This window comes from Humulus lupulus, chromosome X (genome assembly GCF_963169125.1).
Source record: "Humulus lupulus chromosome X, drHumLupu1.1, whole genome shotgun sequence".
In the NCBI taxonomy this organism is placed as follows: domain Eukaryota; kingdom Viridiplantae; phylum Streptophyta; class Magnoliopsida; order Rosales; family Cannabaceae; genus Humulus; species Humulus lupulus.
The window spans coordinates 144,012,269-144,021,738 of NC_084802.1; positions in this window are offsets into that span (position 1 = coordinate 144,012,269).

Below are 9,470 nucleotides of genomic sequence, written 5' to 3' on the forward strand. Positions count from 1 at the left end.
CTAATGAGTGTAACCAATTTAAGGATGAGATTGAGTTCCTGATAAGATAGGGACACTTAAGAAGATATGTACGAGCCGCGGGAGGTTCTCAGCGAAAGGCTCAAGGTGGCAACGAGTCGGCACCTGCACACCAGCGCTCGCCACCTTTACAGCCAACTCCTGTGGCAGGTACCCTACTCACCATCTGCGGAGGCCCACATCTCGCAGGAGATAGTGGAAAAGTAAGGGAATGATATGCTCGACCCTACACCATGACCAAGGCATCGAGATGATGAGTGTTGAAGATCATGCACCCAAAAAGGCTTGAACAGAGGAGAAACTGATCACCTTCTCTGATGACGATGCCTAGTATGTGTGATTCCCACACTCCGTTCTGCTGGTCGTGGATGTTCAAATCGCAAATATGATGGTGAAAAGGGTGTTGGTCGATACAGGAAGTTCGGTCAACATCCTATATAAGTCCTCGCTGGAAAGGATGAAACTGTCCATCAAGGACTTATAGCCATGCAACCAAACCATTTATGGATTTTCTGGAGAAGGGCTCGCCCCAGTAGGGTCAATTAGACTCCCAGTCACAGCAGGTACCGCACCTGCTAACAGGACATTAGTCACCACTTTTATAGTGGTTGATTGTCCTTCGGCATATAATTCCGTGATAGGGAGACCTATTCTGGTTGACCTTCGAGTCGTCACTTCTGTGTGGTACATCGCGATGAAATTCCCAACAAACGCAGGAGTAGGGTGTGTACTGGGAAACCAGCGAGAGGCGAGAGAATGCTACAATGCCTCGATCACCAAGGCAAAAAAGGGTGTATCGAGGGATGCCACCGGAAAAGAGTTGCAAATGGCATCTGATGTTCAAGCCCGCTCAAGTGATAATCTCACCAAATAGGGCATTGCCCAAAGTGAGGATAGAGACTTAGATCCTCGCTTTGGGGATTTCGAAGAAGAAGTAGGCCCCATCGAGGACCTTGAAGAAGTCCAACTCGATGAGGGGAATCTGACCAGAGTTGTGAAAGTCGGTAAAAACTTAGAGACAACAACAAAACAAGCACTGGTGGAGTTCTTAAAAAGGAACCAGGACATCTTTGCCTGGTCGCATAAAGACATGGTTAGGATAGATCCTGCAGTCATCAGCCATGTCCTAAAAATCGACAAAAGCTTTCCACCTGTGCAGTAGAAAAGAAGGCTGCTCAACAAAGACAGATCAAAAGCTTGGAAAGAAGAAGTCGAGAAGCTGAAGGAGAATGGGTTCATCAAGGTGGCATTTTATGCGTCATGGGTCTCCAATCCCGTACTCTTGCCCAAGCCAAATGGAAAGTGGCGTACGTGCGTGGATTTTACAGACCTCAATAAAGCCTACCCTAAAGACTTCTTCCCACTCCCGAGGATCGACCAACTGGTCGATGCCACTGCAGGACACGAGATCCTCTCATTTATGGATGCATACTCTGGGTATAACCAAATTAGTATGCATCCCCCTGATGAGGATCACACTAGCTCTATAACTGATACAGGGCTCTACTGTTACAAGGTGATGCCCTTTGGTTTGAAAAATGCTGGTGCGACTTACCAGAGACTCGTCAACCACATGTTTAAGGAGCTGATCGGGGCAAACATGGAGGTTTACGTCGACAACATGCTGGTTAAGTCGAAGAAGGCAGAAGGACATGTAAGGGATTTGCAGGAATGCTTCAACATCCTTAATAAATATAGGATGAAGCTGAATCCCCTCAAATGTTCCTTCGAAGTTGGATAAGGGAAGTTCTTGGGATTCATAGTTAACTCAAGAGGAATTGAAGCTAATCCCGAGAAGATAAAAGCCCTGATTGAGATGAAGTCACCTGTGAAGATTAAGGATGTCCAAAGTCTGTCTGGGAGAATTGCCGCCCTTAGTAGATTTATTTCAAAATCAATGGACAAGTGTGTCCCATTTTTCAATCTACTCAGAGGCAGTAAGAAATTTGAATGGACAGATGAGTGCGAGCAGGCCTTTCAAGCACTGAAAGCACATATGGCGCAGCCGCCCATCCTGTCGAAAGTAGATAAAGAGACTTTGTTCATCTACCTGGCAATCACAGATTACGCTGCTAGTGCTGTTCTGGTGAGAGAATAAGAAGGTGTGCAGAAGGCTGTCTGTTACATAAGCAAAGGGCTGATCGGAGCAGAATTAAGATATCCCCCCATTGAAAGGTTAGCCTACTGTTTAGTATTAGCCTCTAGGAAGCTGCGGCCTTATTTCCAAGCCCATCCGATTATGATATTAACCGACTAGCCTCTTCGACAAGTCCTGCAAAAGCCAGAGGCTGCCGGAAGATTACTAAAGTGGGCAGTCGAGCTCGGGCAGTTCGATATATCTTACCTACCACAAGCAATGATAAAGGGACAAGCCTTAGCTGACTTCATCACCGAATTTACAGAGCCCGCGGGTGGTGAGCAGATCGAGGAGTCTAGCGAGCCTGAATGTCAAACACAAGCACCCTCGTGGAAATTATTCACTGATGGATCATCGAACGAATCCCACGCAGGAGCAGGAGTGATATTGATAACACCGAAAGGGCATCGATTTCACTATGCAATAAGATTTGACTTCACTGCCTCTAACAATGAAGCTTAATACGAAACACTGCTCGCTGGACTGCGGTTAGCCAAGGACATGAACATTAAAGCGCTTGACATTTATAGTGATTCTCAGCTAGTCGTGAATCAGATCTTGGGAGAGTATCAAGCGCAAGGATTAAAAATGGTCTCCTATCTGAACAAAGCAAAGGATCTGTTAGCCCAGTTCGGCAAATACACCCTACAGTAAGTGCCTCGTGATAAGAATTCCAATGCAGACGCTTTGGCAAAGTTGGCTAGTGCAAAAGATGCTGATACTTTGAACATAGTGCCAATAGAGCGACTACCCGCACCCAGCATCCAAACAACAGAAACCACTTTAGTCATCCAAATGGCGGATACATGGATGGCACCATATGTAGAGTATCTATCAAGCGGCGTGCTACCAGCGAACAGAAACAAAGCTAGGACCCTTCAGCGAAAGGCTGCTAGGTATATCCTGGTCGATGGAATTCTGTACTGAAGGGGATACTCACTACCACTTCTCAGGTGTATTAGACAGGAGGTTTTTGCGGGGACCACACTGGGGGGCAAAGCCTATCGAAAAATATCCTAAGGCAAGGATATTTCTGGGCAACAATGAATGAAGACTCCGTGGAGTTCGTGCGAAAATGTGACAAGTGTCAAAGGTTTTCTAAGATCCCGCGAGCAGGTCCCAATGAGTTAAAGCAGATGCATTGTCCATGGCCCTTTGTGGTTTGGGGAATAGATCTAATCAGATCTTTGCCTACAGGGAAAGTGGTGTAAAGTACGCAGTGGTTTCCGTCGACTACTTCACCAAATGGGCCGAGGCTGAGCCACTCGCGACCATAACAACGAAGAAAGTACTTGACTTCGTGGTCAAAAACATCATCTGTCATTATGGATTGCCAAAAAAGATAGTCTTAGATAATGGCACCCAGTTCGACAGTGATCTATTCACAGACTTCTGTAAACGCCACGACATTATTAAAAGCTTTTCTTTAGTTGCTCATCCCCAGGCGAATGGACAAGTCAAGGCAGTCAACAAAACGCTGAAGGATACACTGAAGAAAATACTTGAAGAAGCTAAGGGAGCATGGCCAGAACAGTTGCCTGAAGTCCTCTGGTCGTATAGAACTTCCCACCGAACAGCAACAGGTCATACCCTGTTTTCCTTGGCATACGGGTATGAGGCCATGTTTCCTGTTGAGTTGGATCCGCCTTCTCACCACAGATTAACATACGACCAGGCTTCTAACAACTAGTTACTCATGGAATCCTTGGACTCAATTGATGAAAGGCGAGAACAAGCTCAGCTCCGAGTAGCTGCATATCAGGAAAAGGTCACTCGGTATTTCAACTCCAAAGTTCGAGAAAGAAAGTTCAATGTTGGAGAACTTGTGCTCCGAAGAGTTTTTCTTAACACCCGCGACCAAGTTGCTGGAGTACTCGGGCCAAATTGGGAAGGGCCTTACCAGATTGATGAAGTTCTTCACCCAGGCACTTACAAACTTGCCTGCTTAAACGGAGATCTCTTTCCTCGGTATTGGAATGGAGAACACCTGCGCAAGTATTATCAATGAACAATTCTTCTTAAAGAATTGGCTTGTATAAATTTTACTTTTTACAAGTTTTGTGTAAGATCTTAATTGATCACTCGTAAAGACATTTTTAGTCCATTTACTACGAGAATAAAAGGGACTATGCTCAACCAGTCATTTCTTGCCAACTATTGTATTTATTACAAGTATTTCCTCATTACGTGTGTTGTTTTGCTGTATTACAATTCTAATCGCATTGCTATGAGCAGTAACGTTCGGGCAGGTTCTAGTCAAGGCAAGTGACCAAGGACCTAAAGTTCCCCGATCACTTGGGGGCATACAAGGTACAAGTAAGCAAAACATATCGTTAAAAGGTATGTAAACACATGAGCAAAATAAGTGAAAGCATGCTAAGGCACTTATAGTATTTTTCAAAATTTTGATATTTTGTTAAATCAAACTAAAGTGATATGCTAAGTTTGGTCATGCGAATAATTAGATGTTATAATAATATGCAAATATATTGTAATATCAAAGCGATCCTTTTACACCGCAAGCAGTAACTGCTTGGATGTAATTGTTTAAAATAAAAGTAAAAGTTGCCCATACAGCAAACGAAAAAATTATATTGTCTTTACATCACGATCCGTAGGTCGTGTAATTAAAAAAAAAATATAAAAGGAAAAAATTAAGGAGCTTGAGGAGCTGGAGGATCCTGGGGGGGTTCTGGTCGATGGCTTCATTGTCCGCACCCTCCATCCCGGTGGCCAGCAATATTTCGGGGGAAGCAGGGACCCTCGACCCTTCTTCTTCAGCCAGTTGAGCCATGCACCGAGCCAGCTCAGCTTCCCTTGCGTTCTGAGGAAGATAATCAAAATTGGCACCCTGATTGTACTTCTAGAAGTCATAGAAGCACCTCAAAGTGGCATTTTTGTACCTCTCTCAGTTGGCAACATTGGTCCTCTCCAAGTCCTTAACTCGGTCCTCCATGTCTCTGGTTTCTAGCCTGCTCGCGATCAAGTCCAGGTCGAGTTGCTTAGCCACCTTATAGTTAGAGCGATTGGACTCCTTGTATTGGTCCCTCAGCTTGCAGGATTTTTCTAGAGACTTCAGCTTCTCCTCCAACTCCTTGGCCAGTTGGGCCTTTTCCGCAGTCACCACCGCCAGCTGATCAGCATGCCTGGCCTGGGCAGCTTTGAGTTCTTCCTCGTGCCATTGATCCGAGGTCCTGGCCTTTTCGGTAATGGCACCCAGGCGGATGCGGCAAGCAGTATGAGTCAGCATGGCCTACATTCAGAACAAAAATTAGACAAATAGTAAAATTACCAAAAGCCTAATATCACAAAGGAGACAACTTACATTGGTGAACTCATTCAGGGCTCGGTTCAGAATTGGGTCGACGCCCATCGTCTCCGTAGGCGCCATTGCTGCCCGGCAGCGATCGTGCTTGGAGAATTTGGTAAGCCTTTCCTTGATCAGTTTAAAGGAGTGACCAACCATCAGGTTCCCGGTTGAAGCAGGACCTTCCTGCTGGGTTTGGTCAGATGGGGCGGCAGGAGAAGGAGTTGACCCGGCCGCAGCAGATGGAGTCTGCTGCTCGTGGGGGGAAGCCAGAGTCACGGTGGTAGAGGGTCCGTCCTCCGAAAGGCCTGCATTCCGGACTTTCTTCGGCTGAGGCTCTTTGCTGCTCTCCCCAACATGTCTCTTGTTGGCTTTCTTTTTGCTCGGAGGGGCAGCAGCAGCCTCTGAGGTGCTGTAAAGGTCGAATACATTGGTGGAGTCCATACCTGAAAAGCAAGAACAAATTCAAACAATGAGATAGCATGAATAGCCAAACACATTACATCAGAAAAAGAAACAAAAAAGGATTGCAAAGTCCAATACCCGAGCTATTATTACTGGTCGCTACACTACAGATTCTACTAGTCTTACACTCATTCTTTGACACGAAGAAGTTTGGCCCTAAGTGTGGAGAATATTTAAAATTGCCGTCCCCGTCAAACAGATGACAGGGAATTGGAAAATTGTTTAAAAGCGAAATTACTATACCGTTGTCATCCGACGAGTCATCAGAGAGTTCGGCAGGCTCAGTGGCCTTCTGATTTCCTTTCCCCTTGGGGGCCGAGGGCCTCTCTACTGAAGGAGTGCTAGCAGGTTCCCTGATCATGACCCCGGTCGATCTCCTCCGCGGAGGAGACACTTGAGGTTGCTGCTCGGGTTCCTCTTCGTCGCGAACACTCCCTGTCGAAGGCCCCCTCGTATCTGACTGAGGGGCCCAGAGGCCAACCAACCTAAGGTTAGCCTCTGTAACTAGATTCTTGACACTCTTCTCAGCATCTGACATGCTGGCTAAGAGTGCCGATCTTGACTCCATTCCCAGAGTTGGGTTTGGTCGTAGCCACGGGCCTGAAAGACATTAAGAGTTTAAGACATTGTGGAGGAAAAGACTAAGTGAAGAAGCCAGCCAGCGATACAAAAGTTTTACCTCCTCGTGTGAAAGCCAGGTTGTCCGCGACCAGGTCAGGCGTAAGGAAGTACTCTTGGTAGTACCTCCCCATGTTTGAGATGTGGGTCGCGTCAGTCAGGAAAGTGCGTCCATTTTCTTGATGGCAAAGATGGAAGAACCCCGTGCCTTCATGGTAGGGGTAAGATTTGAGGTCGAACAGATAGTTGACCTCATGTGGCGATGGCATGGGCCATTTTTTCTGGCTGTACAGGATATATAGTGCAGTGAGCATCCTATATCCGTTTGGGGTAATTTGGAAAGGGGCAACTCCAAAATAGTTGGCCACCCCCTGAAAGAATGGATGAAGAGGCAAGGTGGCCCCTGCCTCAACATGAAACCGCGACCAGGCGCTATAGGCACCTCCAGGCAGGTTAGCCTTTTGGTCAGGGTTGGGCTTGACTAGGGTCACCCCTGTCAGACTATATTTTCTTAAGTAGTTGGCGATCATTCTGACCGTCACCCTACTCTCAGAGACTACATGCCACTCGACATTCGACTGAGTAGCGTGTCGAGGGCAGGCATGTCTTTGGATGTTTGGATCGGGGGCATTTTTGTCTCGACCACAGGTCGAGGGAACATCAGCAGCAGGCTGATGAGAAGTGTTGGAGGTTTTTCTTTTCTGGGCCTTAGTTTTGGTGCGAGCCATGTTTCGGGTCAAAACTGGGGGAGTGTTTGGATTAATACGAGAAAAAGGAATATCGGGTATCAATATCGAGGGTTGTTCTTCGTCCTCAAGCAGTTGAGCTAGCAGATCGTCGTCAATGGGTCTTTCTCCTCCCCACAGGTCTTGCATATAAACTGCAAACAGACAAAGGAGGAGATAAGACGCACAGCCTGGTATCTTATGTTGAAAGTTGGAATAACGTTGCTCGCGTCTATCGACCAGCAGCATTCTAACTGAAATACTAAGTTTTGTGCGAGAAGTTTGAAAAACGGATCAAAAAGTGAAAGTAAAAAGTTTTTCTGAAAAAAGCTTTTTCAACTCCAAAGGGGCGGGAAAACCCCTGTTTTTCAGCTAGCCTAAAAATTGAATTTTTACTTCGATTTTACGCCCTAAATCCATGATCATGACTATCAAACTAATTCCTAGTTTATATAAAGCAAAAGTACACTACCCTATCAAGCATCAAACGGTATATGAAAAATCTTCACAAATTTCTACCCAAGCCTCTCAAAGGGTTAAACGTCGAAGAAAGTTTACCTGATTGAAGATCTTGAAAAGGAGGAACTTTGAGTTTGCAGGCGAGAGATCCTCGGCAAAGAGTCTGAAAAACTTAAAGTCCGGGGCTCTGAAATATATTTCTTGAGAGTTCTTGGCAAAAAGATGGCATGTAAAGAGTTAAAAAAAGATTGTGGGGATTATTTATAGAGCTGATGTGTACTGAAAAGGGGTCATCATGGGTTACCTTTTTCAAAGCATGGGGGAGTGTAACAGCCGTCGGAATGATTTCTTGAAAATTGAAAAGGCATGATTGGACGTGATTAGGTCACTATTTTCAAGAATGCACGAGAGTTCTGACAGATTTCGTGGGGTATACGAAAAGTTATTTTCCTAAGTTTACTTATTGTTGGTCGCAATAAATAAACTTGGGGGGCAAATGTTTATCCATAAATCAGTTGCTGATGACGTGGCAAGGATTTTTGACACGAGGCGGACACATAGCAGAGATACAATTCACCTATCGACCAGCATTATTTTTACACAAAGAGATCAAATTCTATAAACGACCAGCCTGGTCATATGTTCACTCATTTATGTAAATATCTGTCCAGTTGTGAGGATATCCGAGAAAATCTCTTCATTATGACCTGCAGATCCGATCATTAAGGATAGATATTATTTCCTAATGCAAGTAACCCTTCCTAAGCCTATAAATACACAAGAGATAGCTCAAGGAAGGGGATCGATCTTTTTGCTTAGAGAATTACATTGCTATTATCCATCATTGTATTGTTTTCTTCTTCTATGGTCCGTGAAACTCAGGAACCCTTGTTCTTTGATCACACCTTGGGAGTTCAATTCTAATAATAGTATCAAGTGGGCGTAGGTCATTACCAATCACTGGGGCCGAACCATTATAAATCCCTTTGTTCTTTATCTTTCCATTAGATTATTTTCAAGCTCTATATCGTTTTCTTGTCGTTTCCTAGACTCCGTGTCATTGACCAAAATCAGGGTCAACAATAGGTGATATAAGTGAAAATAAGCAAGGTACATAATAGTTGTCCTAAGCGGCAAAAGCACTAAATAGTAGTCTCCCAAAGAAGTCTAGACTATGGTGGTCGAGCAGGCTGCCTATGTACACACCGCCTACGAAGCTCTCCAACTCATTTCTGGTCTATCTTCCCCTTGGCCTTACATGCACCACGTAGCTCTCATGAGACAAGGCCCAACAAGAAAATGCAATTAAGCAAACAGACAATCAACATATTACAATTATAAATGGCCTGCTTAATAATAATAAACAACGCTAGGCAATATTTAATCTATTTATGCTTCCATAAAGCCACCCATGTGTGCAACGCACTTGCTTCGTTCAGACAGATATAGAGTTGGTCAAGCGGCCATATAGTTGTATCAGTGCGTACCGCACTTCCATATATAAACATACAAACATTACATTCATAACACAACTATGTAAAGCACATTTATTCATACTAAAACAAACATTTAAAAACAGAGTTATAGCCATGTTCAATAATAGGGGCTTAAGCCCTAATTCAAACATTGGTGCAGTTTTCTTACCTCGAGTTCCGTGTGCATGATGATACGACCTCAAGTGCGATCCTGATTTTGAGTCTCGCAGAATTCTATTCACAACAAAAACATACTAATAGTAGGG